Below are 17,513 nucleotides of genomic sequence, written 5' to 3' on the forward strand. Positions count from 1 at the left end.
GGCCCTGTGCAATATACGCGCACAGAGGAGGGAGGGAGGCAGGGGGGAACAGCCCTGTGCCATACACACACAGAGGAGGGAGGCAGGCAGGGGGGGAACGGCCCTGTGCCATAGACACACAGAGGAGGGAGGGAGGCAGGCAGGGGGGGAACGGCCCTGTGCCATACACACACAGAGGAGGGAGGCAGGCAGGGGGGGAACGGCCCTGTGCCATACACACACAGAGGAGGGAGGCAGGCAGGGGGGAACGGCACTGTGCCATACACACACAGAGGAGGGAGGCAGGCAGGGGGGGAACTGCCTTGTTCCATACACACACAGAGGAGGGAGGCAGGAAGGGGGGAACAGTCCTGTGCCATACAGTACACACACAGAGGAGGGAGGCAGGCAGGGGGGGAACTGCCTTGTTCCATACACACACAGAGGAGGGATGCAGGCAGGGGGGGAACAGCCCTGTGCCATACACACACAGAGGAGGGAGGCAGGCAGGGGGGAACGGCTCTGTGCAATACACACACAGAGGTGGGAGGGAGGCAGGCAGGCGGGAACGGCTCTGTGCAATACACACACAGAGGTGGGAGGGAGGCAGGCAGGCGGGAACGGCCCTGTGCAATACACACACAGAGGTGGGAGGGAGGCAGGCAGGCGGGAATGGCCCTGTGCCATACACACACAGAGGAGGGAGGCAGGCAGGGGGGGAACAGTCCTGTGCCATACAGTACACACACAGAGGAGGGAGGGAGGCAGGGGGGAACAGCCCTGTGCCATACACACACAGAGGAGGCAGGCAGGCAGGGGGGAACGGCCCTGTGCCATACACACACAGAGGAGGGAGGGAGGCAGGCAGGGGGGGACAGCTCTGTGCCATACACACACAGAGGAGGGAGGCAGGCAGGCAGGCGGGAACGGCCCTGTGCCATACACACACAGAGGAGGGAGGCAGGCAGGCAGGGGGGGGACGGCCCTGTGCCATACACACACAGAGGAGGGAGGCAGGCAGGCGGGAACGGCCCTGTGCCATACACACACAGAGGTGGGAGGGAGGCAGGGGGGAACGGCCCTGTGCCATACACACACAGAGGTGGGAGGGAGGCAGGGGGGAACGGCCCTGTGCCATACACACACAGAGGAGGGAGGCAGGCAGGGGGGAACGGCCCTGTGCCATACACACACAGAGGTGGGAGGGAGGCAGGGGGGAACGGCCCTGTGCCATACACACACAGAGGAGGGAGGCAGGCAGGGGGGAACGGCCCTGTGCCATACACACACAGAGGAGGGAGGCAGGCAAGGGGGGAACAGTCCTGTGCCATACACACACAGAGGAGGGAGGGAGGGAGGCAGGCAGGGGGGAACGGCCCTGTGCCATACACACACAGAGGAGGGAGGCAGGCAGGGGGGAACGGCCCTGTGCCATACACACACAGAGGAGGGAGGCAGGCAGGGGGGAACGGCCCTGTGCAATATACACACACAGAGGAGGGAGGCAGGCAGGGGGAACGGCCCTGTGCCATACACACAGAGGAGGGAGGCAGGCAGGGGGGAACGGCCCTGTGCCATACACACACAGAGGAGGGAGGCAGGCAGGGGGGAACGGCCCTGTGCCATACACACACAGAGGAGGGAGGCAGGCAGGGGGAAACGGCCCTGTGCCATACACACACAGAGGAGGGAGGCAGGCAGGCGGGAACGGCCCTGTGCAATATACACACACAGAGGAGGGAGGCAGGCAGGGGGAACGGCCCTGTGCCATACACACACAGAGGAGGGAGGCAGGCAGGCGGGAACGGCCCTGTGCAATATACACACACAGAGGAGGGAGGCAGGCAGGGGGAACGGCCCTGTGCCATACACACACAAAGGAGGGAGGCAGGCAGGGGGGTACGGCCCTGTGCCATACACACACAGAGGAGGGAGGCAGGCAGGCAGGGGGAACGGCCCTGTGCCATACACACACAGAGGAGGGAGGCAGGCAGGGGGAACGGCCCTGTGCCATACACACACAGAGGAGGGAGGCAGGCAGGGGGGAACGGCCCTGTGCCATACACACACAGAGGTGGGAGGGAGGCAGGGGGGAACGGCCCTGTGCCATACACACACAGAGGAGGGAGGCAGGCAGGGGAGAACGGCCCTGTGCAATATACACACACAGAGGAGGGAGGCAGGCAGGGGGGAACGGCCCTGTGCAATATACACACAGAGGAGGGAGGCAGGCAGGGGGGAACGGCCCTGTGCCATAAACACACAGAGGAGGGAGGCAGGCAGGGGGGAACGGCCCTGTGCCATACACACACAGAGGAGGGAGGCAAGCAGGGGGGAACGGCCCTGTGCCATACACACACAGAGGAGGGAGGCAGGCAGGGGGGAACGGCCCTGTGCAATATACACACACAGAGGAGGGAGGCAGGCAGGCGGGAACGGCCCTGTGCAATACACATACAGAGGAGGGAGGCAGGCAGGGGGGAACGGCCCTGTGCCATACACACACAGAGGAGGGAGGCAGGCAGGGGGGAACGGCCCTGTGCCATACACACACAGAGGAGGGAGGCAGGCAGGGGGGATTGGCCCTGTGCCATACACACACAGAGGAGGGAGGCAGGCAGGGGGGAACGGCCCTGTGCCATACACACACAGAGGAGGGAGGCAGGCAGGGGGGGAACAGTCCTGTGCCATATAGTACACACACAGAGGAGGGAGGGAGGCAGGGGGGAACAGCCCTGTGCCATACACACACAGAGGAGGGAGGCAGGCAGGCAGGGGGGAACGGCCCTGTGCCATACACACACAGAGGAGGGAGGGAGGCAGGGGAGAACGGCCCTGTGCCATACACACACAGAGGAGGGAGGCAGGCAGGCGGGAACAGCACTGTGCCATACACACACAGAGGAGGGAGGCAGGGGGGAACGGCCCTGTGCCATACACACACAGAGGAGGGAGGCAGGCAGGGGGGGAACGGCCCTGTGCCATACACACACAGAGGAGGGAGGCAGGCAGGGGGGGAACTGCCTTGTTCCATACACACACAGAGGAGGGAGGCAGGCAGGCGGGAACGGCCCTGTGCCATACACACACAGAGGTGGGAGGGAGGGAGGCAGGCAGGCGGGAACGGCCCTGTGCAATACACACACAGAGGTGGGAGGGAGGCAGGGGGGAACGGCCCTGTGCAATATACACACACAGAGGAGGGAGGCAGGCAGGGGGAACGGCCCTGTGCCATACACACAGAGGAGGGAGGCAGGCAGGGGGGAACGGCCCTGTGCCATACACACACAGAGGAGGAAGGCAGGCAGGGGGGAACGGCCCTGTGCCATACACACACAGAGGAGGGAGGCAGGCAGGGGGAACGGCCCTGTGCCATACACACACAGAGGAGGGAGGCAGGCAGGGGGGGAACGGCCCTGTGCCATACACACACAGAGGAGGGAGGCAGGCAGGCGGGAACGGCCCTGTGCAATATACACACACAGAGGAGGGAGGCAGGCAGGGGGAACGGCCCTGTGCCATACACACACAAAGGAGGGAGGCAGGCAGGGGGGAACGGCCCTGTGCCATACACACACAGAGGAGGGAGGCAGGCAGGGGGGAACGGCCCTGTGCCATACACACACAGAGGAGGGAGGCAGGCAGGGGGGAACGGCCCTGTGCCATACACACACAGAGGAGGGAGGCAGGCAGGGGGGGAACGGCCCTGTGCCATATACACACAGAGGAGGGAGGCAGGCAGGCAGGGGGAACGGCCCTGTGCCATACACACACAGAGGAGGGAGGCAGGCAGGGGGAACGGCCCTGTGCCATACACACACAGAGGAGGGAGGCAGGCAGGGGGGAACGGCCCTGTGCCATACACACACAGAGGAGGGAGGCAGGCAGGGGGGAACGGCCCTGTGCCATATACACACAGAGGAGGGAGGCAGGCAGGCAGGGGGGAACGGCCCTGTGCCATACACACACAGAGGAGGGAGGCAGGCAGGCAGGGGGGAACGGCCCTGTGCCATACACACACAGAGGAGGCAGGCAGGGGGAACGGCCCTGTGCCATACACACACAGAGGAGGGAGGCAGGCAGGGGGGAACGGCCCTGTGCCATACACACACAGAGGTGGGAGGGAGGCAGGGGGGAACGGCCCTGTGCCATACACACACAGAGGAGGGAGGCAGGCAGGGGAGAACGGCCCTGTGCAATATACACACACAGAGGAGGGAGGCAGGCAGGGGGGAACGGCCCTGTGCAATATACACACAGAGGAGGGAGGCAGGCAGGGGGGAACGGCACTGTGCCATACACACACAGAGGAGGGAGGCAGGCAGGGGGGAACGGCCCTGTGCCATACACACACAGAGGAGGGAGGCAGGCAGGGGGGGAACGGCCCTGTGCCATACACACACAGAGGAGGGAGGCAGGCAGGGGGGAACGGCCCTGTGCCATACACACACAGAGGAGGGAGGCAGGCAGGGGGGAACGGCCCTGTGCCATACACACACAGAGGAGGGAGGCAGGCAGGGGGGAACGGCCCTGTGCCATACACACACAGAGGAGGGAGGCAGGCAGGGGGGAACGGCCCTGTGCAATATACACACACAGAGGAGGGAGGCAGGCAGGGGGGGAACGGCCCTGTGCAATATACACACACAGAGGAAGAAGGGAGGCAGGCAGGCGGGAACGGCCCTGTGCCATACACACACAGAGGAGGGAGGCAGGCAAGGGGGAACGGCCCTGTGCAATATACACACACAGAGGAGGGAGGCAGGCAGGGGGGAACGGCTCTGTGCAATATACACACACAGAGGAGGGAGGCAGGCAGGCGGGAACGGCCCTGTGCAATACACATACAGAGGAGGGAGGCAGGCAGGGGGGAACGGCCCTGTGCCATACACACACAGAGGAGGGAGGCAGGCAGGGGGGATCGGCCCTGTGCCATACACACACAGAGGAGGGAGGCAGGCAGGGGGGAACGGCCCTGTGCAATATACACACACAGAGGAGGGAGGCAGGCAGGGGGGAACGGACCTGTGCATTATACACACACAGAGGAGGGAGGCAGGCAGGGGGGAACGGCCCTGTGCCATACACACACAGAGGAGGGAGGCAGGCAGGGGGGAACGGCCCTGTGCCATACACACACAGAGGAGGGAGGCAGGCAAGGGGGAACGGCCCTGTGCCATACACACACAGAGGAGGGAGGCAGGCAGGGGGGAACGGCCCTGTGCCATACACACACAGAGGAGGGAGGCAGGCAGGGGGGAACGGCCCTGTGCCATACACACACAGAGGAGGGAGGCAGGCAGGGGGGAACAGCCCTGTGCCATACACACACAGAGGAGGGAGGCAGGCAGGGGGGAACGGCCCTGTGCAATATACACACACAGAGGAGGGAGGCAGGCAGGGGGGGAACGGCCCTGTGCAATATACACACACAGAGGAAGAAGGGAGGCAGACGGGAACGGCCCTGTGCCATACACACACAGAGGAGGGAGGCAGGCAGGGGGGAACGGCCCTGTGCAATATACACACACAGAGGAGGGAGGCAGGCAGGCAGGGGGAACGGCCCTGTGCCATACACACACAGAGGAGGGAGGCAGGCAGGGGGGAACGGCCCTGTGCAATATACACACACAGAGGAGGGAGGCAGGCAGGGGGGGAACGGCCCTGTGCAATATACACACACAGAGGAGGGAGGCAGGCAGGGGGGAACGGCCCTGTGCCATACACACGCAGAGGAGGGAGGCAGGCAGGCGGGAACGGCCCTGTGCCATACACACACAGAGGAGGGAGGGAGGCAGGCGGGAACGGCCCTGTGCCATACACACACAGAGGAGGGAGGCAGGGAGGGGGGAACGGCTCTGTGCCATACACACACAGAGGAGGGAGGCAGGCAGGGGGGAACGGCCCTGTGCAATATACACACACAGAGGAGGGAGGCAGGCAGGGGGGAACGGCTCTGTGCAATATACACACACAGAGGAGGGAGGCAGGCAAGGGGGGAACAGTCCTGTGCCATACACACACAGAGGAGGGAGGGAGGGAGGCAGGCAGGGGGGAACGGCCCTGTGCCATACACACACAGAGGAGGGAGGCAGGCAGGGGGGAACGGCCCTGTGCCATACACACACAGAGGAGGGAGGCAGGCAGGGGGGAACGGCCCTGTGCAATATACACACACAGAGGAGGGAGGCAGGCAGGGGGAACGGCCCTGTGCCATACACACAGAGGAGGGAGGCAGGCAGGGGGGAACGGCCCTGTGCCATACACACACAGAGGAGGGAGGCAGGCAGGGGGGAACGGCCCTGTACCATACACACACAGAGGAGGGAGGCAGGCAGGGGGGAACGGCCCTGTGCCATACACACACAGAGGAGGGAGGCAGGCAGGCGGGAACGGCCCTGTGCAATATACACACACAGAGGAGGGAGGCAGGCAGGGGGAACGGCCCTGTGCCATACACACACAGAGGAGGGAGGCAGGCAGGCGGGAACGGCCCTGTGCAATATACACACACAGAGGAGGGAGGCAGGCAGGGGGAACGGCCCTGTGCCATACACACACAAAGGAGGGAGGCAGGCAGGGGGGTACGGCCCTGTGCCATACACACACAGAGGAGGGAGGCAGGCAGGCAGGGGGAACGGCCCTGTGCCATACACACACAGAGGAGGGAGGCAGGCAGGGGGAACGGCCCTGTGCCATACACACACAGAGGAGGGAGGCAGGCAGGGGGGAACGGCCCTGTGCCATACACACACAGAGGTGGGAGGGAGGCAGGGGGGAACGGCCCTGTGCCATACACACACAGAGGAGGGAGGCAGGCAGGGGAGAACGGCCCTGTGCAATATACACACACAGAGGAGGGAGGCAGGCAGGGGGGAACGGCCCTGTGCAATATACACACAGAGGAGGGAGGCAGGCAGGGGGGAACGGCCCTGTGCCATAAACACACAGAGGAGGGAGGCAGGCAGGGGGGAACGGCCCTGTGCCATACACACACAGAGGAGGGAGGCAAGCAGGGGGGAACGGCCCTGTGCCATACACACACAGAGGAGGGAGGCAGGCAGGGGGGAACGGCCCTGTGCAATATACACACACAGAGGAGGGAGGCAGGCAGGGGGGAACGGCTCTGTGCAATATACACACACAGAGGAGGGAGGCAGGCAGGCGGGAACGGCCCTGTGCAATACACATACAGAGGAGGGAGGCAGGCAGGGGGGAACGGCCCTGTGCCATACACACACAGAGGAGGGAGGCAGGCAGGGGGGAACGGCCCTGTGCCATACACACACAGAGGAGGGAGGCAGGCAGGGGGGATCGGCCCTGTGCCATACACACACAGAGGAGGGAGGCAGGCAGGGGGGAACGGCCCTGTGCCATACACACACAGAGGAGGGAGGCAGGCAGGGGGGGAACAGTCCTGTGCCATATAGTACACACACAGAGGAGGGAGGGAGGCACGGGGGAACAGCCCTGTGCCATACACACACAGAGGAGGGAGGCAGGCAGGCAGGGGGGAACGGCCCTGTGCCATACACACACAGAGGAGGGAGGCAGGCAGGGGAGAACGGCCCTGTGCCATACACACACAGAGGAGGGAGGCAGGCAGGCGGGAACAGCACTGTGCCATACACACACAGAGGAGGGAGGCAGGGGGGAACGGCCCTGTGCCATACACACACAGAGGAGGGAGGCAGGCAGGGGGGGAACGGCCCTGTGCCATACACACACAGAGGAGGGAGGCAGGCAGGGGGGGAACTGCCTTGTTCCATACACACACAGAGGAGGGAGGCAGGCAGGCGGGAACGGCCCTGTGCCATACACACACAGAGGTGGGAGGGAGGGAGGCAGGCAGGCGGGAACGGCCCTGTGCAATACACACACAGAGGTGGGAGGGAGGCAGGGGGGAACGGCCCTGTGCAATATACACACACAGAGGAGGGAGGCAGGCAGGGGGAACGGCCCTGTGCCATACACACAGAGGAGGGAGGCAGGCAGGGGGGAACGGCCCTGTGCCATACACACACAGAGGAGGAAGGCAGGCAGGGGGGAACGGCCCTGTGCCATACACACACAGAGGAGGGAGGCAGGCAGGGGGAACGGCCCTGTGCCATACACACACAGAGGAGGGAGGCAGGCAGGGGGGGAACGGCCCTGTGCCATACACACACAGAGGAGGGAGGCAGGCAGGCGGGAACGGCCCTGTGCAATATACACACACAGAGGAGGGAGGAAGGCAGGGGGAACGGCCCTGTGCCATACACACACAAAGGAGGGAGGCAGGCAGGGGGGAACGGCCCTGTGCCATACACACACAGAGGAGGGAGGCAGGCAGGGGGGAACGGCCCTGTGCCATACACACACAGAGGAGGGAGGCAGGCAGGGGGGAACGGCCCTGTGCCATACACACACAGAGGAGGGAGGCAGGCAGGGGGGGAACGGCCCTGTGCCATATACACACAGAGGAGGGAGGCAGGCAGGCAGGGGGAACGGCCCTGTGCCATACACACACAGAGGAGGGAGGCAGGCAGGGGGAACGGCCCTGTGCCATACACACACAGAGGAGGGAGGCAGGCAGGGGGGAACGGCCCTGTGCCATACACACACAGAGGAGGGAGGCAGGCAGGGGGGAACGGCCCTGTGCCATATACACACAGAGGAGGGAGGCAGGCAGGCAGGGGGGAACGGCCCTGTGCCATACACACACAGAGGAGGGAGGCAGGCAGGCAGGGGGGAACGGCCCTGTGCCATACACACACAGAGGAGGCAGGCAGGGGGAACGGCCCTGTGCCATACACACACAGAGGAGGGAGGCAGGCAGGGGGGAACGGCCCTGTGCCATACACACACAGAGGTGGGAGGGAGGCAGGGGGGAACGGCCCTGTGCCATACACACACAGAGGAGGGAGGCAGGCAGGGGAGAACGGCCCTGTGCAATATACACACACAGAGGAGGGAGGCAGGCAGGGGGGAACGGCCCTGTGCAATATACACACAGAGGAGGGAGGCAGGCAGGGGGGAACGGCACTGTGCCATACACACACAGAGGAGGGAGGCAGGCAGGGGGGAACGGCCCTGTGCCATACACACACAGAGGAGGGAGGCAGGCAGGGGGGGAACGGCCCTGTGCCATACACACACAGAGGAGGGAGGCAGGCAGGGGGGAACGGCCCTGTGCCATACACACACAGAGGAGGGAGGCAGGCAGGGGGGAACGGCCCTGTGCCATACACACACAGAGGAGGGAGGCAGGCAGGGGGGAACGGCCCTGTGCCATACACACACAGAGGAGGGAGGCAGGCAGGGGGGAACAGCCCTGTGCCATACACACACAGAGGAGGGAGGCAGGCAGGGGGGAACGGCCCTGTGCAATATACACACACAGAGGAGGGAGGCAGGCAGGGGGGGAACGGCCCTGTGCAATATACACACACAGAGGAAGAAGGGAGGCAGGCAGGCGGGAACGGCCCTGTGCCATACACACACAGAGGAGGGAGGCAGGCAGGGGGGAACGGCCCTGTGCAATATACACACACAGAGGAGGGAGGCAGGCAGGGGGGAACGGCTCTGTGCAATATACACACACAGAGGAGGGAGGCAGGCAGGCGGGAACGGCCCTGTGCAATACACATACAGAGGAGGGAGGCAGGCAGGGGGGAACGGCCCTGTGCCATACACACACAGAGGAGGGAGGCAGGCAGGGGGGATCGGCCCTGTGCCATACACACACAGAGGAGGGAGGCAGGCAGGGGGGAACGGCCCTGTGCAATATACACACACAGAGGAGGGAGGCAGGCAGGGGGGAACGGACCTGTGCATTATACACACACAGAGGAGGGAGGCAGGCAGGGGGGAACGGCCCTGTGCCATACACACACAGAGGAGGGAGGCAGGCAGGGGGGAACGGCCCTGTGCCATACACACACAGAGGAGGGAGGCAGGCAAGGGGGAACGGCCCTGTGCCATACACACACAGAGGAGGGAGGCAGGCAGGGGGGAACGGCCCTGTGCCATACACACACAGAGGAGGGAGGCAGGCAGGGGGGAACGGCCCTGTGCCATACACACACAGAGGAGGGAGGCAGGCAGGGGGGAACGGCCCTGTGCAATATACACACACAGAGGAGGGAGGCAGGCAGGGGGGGAACGGCCCTGTGCAATATACACACACAGAGGAAGAAGGGAGGCAGGCGGGAACGGCCCTGTGCCATACACACACAGAGGAGGGAGGCAGGCAGGGGGGAACGGCCCTGTGCAATATACACACACAGAGGAGGGAGGCAGGCAGGCAGGGGGAACGGCCCTGTGCCATACACACACAGAGGAGGGAGGCAGGCAGGGGGGAACGGCCCTGTGCAATATACACACACAGAGGAGGGAGGCAGGCAGGGGGGGAACGGCCCTGTGCAATATACACACACAGAGGAGGGAGGCAGGCAGGGGGGAACGGCCCTGTGCCATACACACGCAGAGGAGGGAGGCAGGCAGGCGGGAACGGCCCTGTGCCATACACACACAGAGGAGGGAGGGAGGCAGGCGGGAACGGCCCTGTGCCATACACACACAGAGGAGGGAGGCAGGGAGGGGGGAACGGCTCTGTGCCATACACACACAGAGGAGGGAGGCAGGCAGGGGGGAACGGCCCTGTGCAATATACACACACAGAGGAGGGAGGCAGGCAGGGGGGAACGGCTCTGTGCAATATACACACACAGAGGAGGGAGGCAGGCAGGCGGGAACGGCCCTGTGCCATACACATACAGAGGAGGGAGGCAGGCAGGGGGGAACGGCCCTGTGCCATACACACACAGAGGAGGGAGGCAGGCAGGGGGGAACGGCCCTGTGCCATACACACAGAGGAGGGAGGCAGGCAGGGGGGTACGGCCCTGTGCCATACACACACAGAGGAGGGAGGCAGGCAGGGGGGAACGGCCCTGTGCCATACACACACAGAGGAGGGAGGCAGGCAGGGGGGAACGGCCCTGTGCAATATACACACACAGAGGAGGGAGGCAGGCAGGGGGGAACGGCTCTGTGCAATATACACACACAGAGGAGGGAGGCAGGCAGGCGGGAACGGCCCTGTGCAATACACATACAGAGGAGGGAGGCAGGCAGGGGGGAACGGCCCTGTGCCATACACACACAGAGGAGGGAGGCAGGCAGGGGGGAACGGCCCTGTGCCATACACACACAGAGGAGGGAGGCAGGCAGGGGGGAACGGCCCTGTGCCATACACACACAGAGGAGGGAGGCAGGCAGGGGGGAACGGCCCTGTGCCATACACACACAGAGGAGGGAGGCAGGCAGGGGGGAACGGCCCTGTGCCATATACACAGAGGAGGGAGGCAGGCAGGGGGGAACGGCCCTGTGCCATACACACACAGAGGAGGGAGGCAGGCAGGGGGAACGGCCCTGTGCCATACACACACAGAGGAGGGAGGCAGGCAGGGGGGAACGGCCCTGTGCCATACACACACAGAGGAGGGAGGCAGGCAGGGGGGAACGGCCCTGTGCAATATACACACACAGAGGAGGGAGGCAGGCAGGGGGAACGGCCCTGTGCCATACACACACAGAGGAGGGAGGCAGGCAGGGGGGGAACGGCCCTGTGTCATACACACACAGAGGAGGGAGGCAGGCAGGGGGGAACGGCCCTGTGCCATACACACACAGAGGAGGGAGGCAGGCAGGGGGGAACGGCCCTGTGCCATACACACACAGAGGAGGGAGGCAGGCAGGGGGGAACGGCCCTGTGCCATACACACACAGAGGAGGGAGGCAGGCAGGGGGGATCGGCCCTGTGCCATACACACACAGAGGAGGGAGGCAGGCAGGGGGGAACGGCCCTGTGCCATACACACACAGAGGAGGGAGGCAGGCAGGGGGGAACGGCCCTGTGCCATACACACACAGAGGAGGGAGGCAGGCAGGGGGAACGGCCCTGTGCCATACACACACAGAGGAGGGAGGCAGGCAGGCGGGAACGGCCCTGTGCCATACACACACAGAGGAGGGAGGCAGGCAGGGGGGAACGGCCCTGTGCAATATACACACACAGAGGAGGGAGGCAGGCAGGGGGGGAACGGCCCTGTGCAATATACACACACAGAGGAAGAAGGGAGGCAGGCAGGCGGGAACGGCCCTGTGCCATACACACACAGAGGAGGGAGGCAGGCAGGGGGGAACGGACCTGTGCCATACACACACAGAGGAGGGAGGCAGGCAGGGGGGAACGGCCCTGTGCCATACACACACAGAGGAGGGAGGCAGGCAGGGGGGAACGGCCCTGTGCCATACACACACAGAGGAGGGAGGCAGGCAGGGGGGAACAGCCCTGTGCCATACACACACAGAGGAGGGAGGCAGGCAGGCGGGAACGGCCCTGTGCAATATACACACACAGAGGAGGGAGGAAGGCAGGGGGGGAACGGCCCTGTGCAATATACACACACAGAGGAAGAAGGGAGGCAGGCAGGCGGGAACGGCCCTGTGCCATACACACACAGAGGAGGGAGGCAGGCAGGGGGGAACGGCCCTGTGCCATACACACACAGAGGAGGGAGGCAGGCAGGGGGGAACGGCCCTGTGCCATACACACACAGAGGAGGGAGGCAGGCAGGGGGGAACGGCCCTGTGCAATATACACACACAGAGGAGGGAGGCAGGCAGGGGGGAACGGCTCGGTGCAATATACACACACAGAGGAGGGAGGCAGGCAGGCGGGAACGGCCCTGTGCAATACACATACAGAGGAGGGAGGCAGGCAGGGGGGAACGGCCCTGTGCCATACACACACAGAGGAGGGAGGCAGGCAGGGGGGAACGGCCCTGTGCCATACACACACAGAGGAGGGAGGCAGGCAGGGGGGAACGGCCCTGTGCCATACACACACAGAGGAGGGAGGCAGGCAGGCAGGGGGGAACGGCCCTGTGCCATAGACACACAGAGGAGGGAGGCAGGCAGGGGGAACGGCCCTGTGCCATACACACACAGAGGAGGGAGGCAGGCAGGGGGGAACGGCCCTGTGCCATACACACACAGAGGAGGGAGGCAGGCAGGGGGGAACGGCCCTGTGCCATACACACACAGAGGAGGGAGGCAGGCAGGGGGGATCGGCCCTGTGCCATACACACACAGAGGAGGGAGGCAGGCAGGGGGAACGGCCCTGTGCCATACACACACAGAGGAGGGAGGCAGGCAGGCGGGAACGGCCCTGTGCCATACACACACAGAGGAGGGAGGCAGGCAGGGGGGAACGGCCCTGTGCAATATACACACACAGAGGAGGGAGGCAGGCAGGGGGGGAACGGCCCTGTGCAATATACACACACAGAGGAAGAAGGGAGGCAGGCAGGCGGGAACGGCCCTGTGCCATACACACACAGAGGAGGGAGGCAGGCAGGGGGGAACGGACCTGTGCCATACACACACAGAGGAGGGAGGCAGGCAGGGGGGAACGGCCCTGTGCCATACACACACAGAGGAGGGAGGCAGGCAGGGGGGAACGGCCCTGTGCCATACACACACAGAGGAGGGAGGCAGGCAGGGGGGAACAGCCCTGTGCCATACACACACAGAGGAGGGAGGCAGGCAGGCGGGAACGGCCCTGTGCAATATACACACACAGAGGAGGGAGGAAGGCAGGGGGGGAACGGCCCTGTGCAATATACACACACAGAGGAAGAAGGGAGGCAGGCAGGCGGGAACGGCCCTGTGCCATACACACACAGAGGAGGGAGGCAGGCAGGGGGGAACGGCCCTGTGCCATACACACACAGAGGAGGGAGGCAGGCAGGGGGGAACGGCCCTGTGCAATATACACACACAGAGGAGGGAGGCAGGCAGGGGGGGAACGGCCCTGTGCAATATACACACACAGAGGAGGGAGGCAGGCAGGGGGGAACAGCCCTGTGCAATATACACACACAGAGGAGGGAGGGAGGCAGGGGGGAACGGCCCTGTGCCATACACACACAGAGGAGGGAGGCAGGCAGGGGGGAACGGCCCTGTGCAATATACACACACAGAGGAGGGAGGCAGGCAGGGGGGGAACGGCCCTGTGCAATATACACACACAGAGGAGGGAGGCAGGCAGGGGGGAACGGCCCTGTGCCATACACACGCAGAGGAGGGAGGCAGGCAGGGGGGAACGGCCCTGTGCCATACACACACAGAGGAGGGAGGCAGGCAGGGGGAACGGCCCTGTGCCATACACACACAGAGGAGGGAGGCAGGCAGGGGAGAACGGCCCTGTGCCATACACACACAGAGGAGGGAGGCAGGCAGGGGGGAACGGCCCTGTGCCATACACACACAGAGGAGGGAGGCAGGCAGGCGGGAACGGCCCTGTGCCATACACACACAGAGGAGGGAGGCAGGCAGGGGGGAACGGCCCTGTGCCATACACACACAGAGGAGGGAGGCAGGCAGGGGGGAACGGCCCTGTGCCATACACACACAGAGGAGGGAGGCAGGCAGGGGGAACGGCCCTGTGCCATACACACACAGAGGAGGGAGGCAGGCAGGGGGAACGGCCCTGTGCCATACACACACAGAGGAGGGAGGCAGGCAGGGGGGAACGGCCCTGTGCCATACACACACAGAGGAGGGAGGCAGGCAGGGGGGAATGGCCCTGTGACATACACACACAGAGGAGGGAGGCAGGCAGGGTGGAACGGCCCTGTGCAATATACACACACAGAGGAGGGAGGGAGGCAGGGGGGAATGGCCCTGTGCCATACACACACAGAGGAGGGAGGCAGGCAGGGGGGGGGACGGCCCTGTGCCATACACACACAGAGGAGGGAGGCAGGCAGGGGGGAACGGCCCTGTGCCATACACACACAGAGGAGGGAGGCAGGCAGGCGGGAACGGCCCTGTGCAATATACACACACAGAGGAGGGAGGCAGGCAGGGGGAACGGCCCTGTGCCATACACACACAGAGGAGGGAGGCAGGCAGGGGGGGAACGGCCCTGTGTCATACATACACAGAGGAGGGAGGCAGGCAGGCGGGAACGGCCCTGTGCAATATACACACACAGAGGAGGGAGGCAGGCAGGGGGAACGGCCCTGTGCCATACACACACAAAGGAGGGAGGCAGGCAGGGGGGAACGGCCCTGTGCCATACACACACAGAGGAGGGAGGCAGGCAGGGGGGAACGGCCCTGTGCAATATACACACACAGAGGAGGGAGGCAGGCAGGGGGAACGGCCCTGTGCCATACACACACAAAGGAGGGAGGCAGGCAGGGGGGAACGGCCCTGTGCCATACACACACAGAGGTGGGAGGCAGGCAGGGGGGAACGGCCCTGTGCCATACACACACAGAGGAGGGAGGCAGGCAGGGGGGAACGGCCCTGTGCCATACACACACAGAGGAGGGAGGCAGGCAGGGGGGGAACGGCCCTGTGCCATACACACACAGAGGAGGGAGGCAGGCAGGGGGGAACGGCCCTGTGCCATACACACACAGAGGAGGGAGGCAGGCAGGGGGGAACGGCCCTGTGCCATACACACACAGAGGAGGGAGGCAGGCAGGGGGGAACGGCCCTGTGCAATATACACACACAGAGGAGGGAGGCAGGCAGGGGGGAACGGCTCGGTGCAATATACACACACAGAGGAGGGAGGCAGGCAGGGGGGAACAGCCCTGTGCCATACACACACAGAGGAGGGAGGCAGGCAGGGGGGAACGGCCCTGTGCAATATACACACACAGAGGAGGGAGGCAGGCAGGGGGGAACGGCCCTGTGCCATAGACACACAGAGGAGGGAGGCAGGCAGGGGGGAACGGCCCTGTGCCATACACACACAGAGGAGGGAGGCAGGCAGGCAGGAACGGCCCTGTGCAATATACACACACAGAGGAGGGAGGCAGGCAGGGGGAACGGCCCTGTGCCATACACACACAGAGGAGGGAGGCAGGCAGGGGGGGAACGGCCCTGTGTCATACATACACAGAGGAGGGAGGCAGGCAGGCGGGAACGGCCCTGTGCCATACACACACAGAGGAGGGAGGCAGGCAGGGGGGAACGGCCCTGTGCAATATACACACACAGAGGAGGGAGGCAGGCAGGGGGAACGGCCCTGTGCCATACACACACAGAGGAGGGAGGCAGGCAGGGGGGGGACGGCCCTGTGCCATACACACACAGAGGAGGGAGGCAGGCAGGGGGAACGGCCCTGTGCCATACACACACAGAGGAGGGAGGCAGGCAGGGGGGAACGGCCCTGTGCCATACACACACAGAGGAGGGAGGCAGGCAGGGGGGGGACGGCCCTGTTGAATATACACACACAGAGGAGGGAGGGAGGCAGGGGGGAACGGCCCTGTGCCATACACACACAGAGGAGGGAGGCAGGCAGGGGGGGGACGGCCCTGTGCCATACACACACAGAGGAGGGAGGCAGGCAGGGGGGAACGGCCCTGTGCCATACACACACAGAGGAGGGAGGCAGGCAGGCGGGAACGGCCCTGTGCAATATACACACACAGAGGAGGGAGGCAGGCAGGGGGAACGGCCCTGTGCCATACACACACAGAGGAGGGAGGCAGGCAGGGGGGGAACGGCCCTGTGTCATACATACACAGAGGAGGGAGGCAGGCAGGCGGGAACGGCCCTGTGCAATATACACACACAGAGGAGGGAGGCAGGCAGGGGGAACGGCCCTGTGCAATACACACACAGAGGAGGGAGGCAGGCAGGGGGGAACGGCCCTGTGCCATACACACACAGAGGAGGGAGGCAGGCAGGGGGGAACGGCCCTGTGCCATACACACACAGAGGAGGGAGGCAGGCAGGGGGGAACGGCCCTGTGCCATACACACACAGAGGAGGGAGGCAGGCAGGGGGGAACGGCCCTGTGCCATACACACACAGAGGAGGGAGGCAGGCAGGGGGGAACAGCCCTGTGCCATACACACACAGAGGAGGGAGGCAGGCAGGGGGGAACGGCCCTGTGCAATATACACACACAGAGGAGGGAGGCAGGCAGGGGGGAACGGCTCGGTGCAATATACACACACAGAGGAGGGAGGCAGGCAGGCGGGAACGGCCCTGTGCAATACACATACAGAGGAGGGAGGCAGGCAGGGGGGAACGGCCCTGTGCCATACACACACAGAGGAGGGAGGCAGGCAGGGGGGAACGGCCCTGTGCCATACACACACAGAGGAGGGAGGCAGGCAGGGGGGAACGGCCCTGTGCCATACACACACAGAGGAGGGAGGCAGGCAGGGGGGAACGGCCCTGTGCAATATACACACACAGAGGAGGGAGGCAGGCAGGGGGGAACGGCTCGGTGCAATATACACACACAGAGGAGGGAGGCAGGCAGGCGGGAACGGCCCTGTGCAATACACATACAGAGGAGGGAGGCAGGCAGGGGGGAACGGCCCTGTGCCATACACACACAGAGGAGGGAGGCAGGCAGGGGGGAACGGCCCTGTGCCATACACACACAGAGGAGGGAGGCAGGCAGGGGGGAACGGCCCTGTGCCATACACACACAGAGGAGGGAGGCAGGCAGG

This window comes from Ascaphus truei, chromosome 3, assembly GCF_040206685.1.
Source record: "Ascaphus truei isolate aAscTru1 chromosome 3, aAscTru1.hap1, whole genome shotgun sequence".
In the NCBI taxonomy this organism is placed as follows: domain Eukaryota; kingdom Metazoa; phylum Chordata; class Amphibia; order Anura; family Ascaphidae; genus Ascaphus; species Ascaphus truei.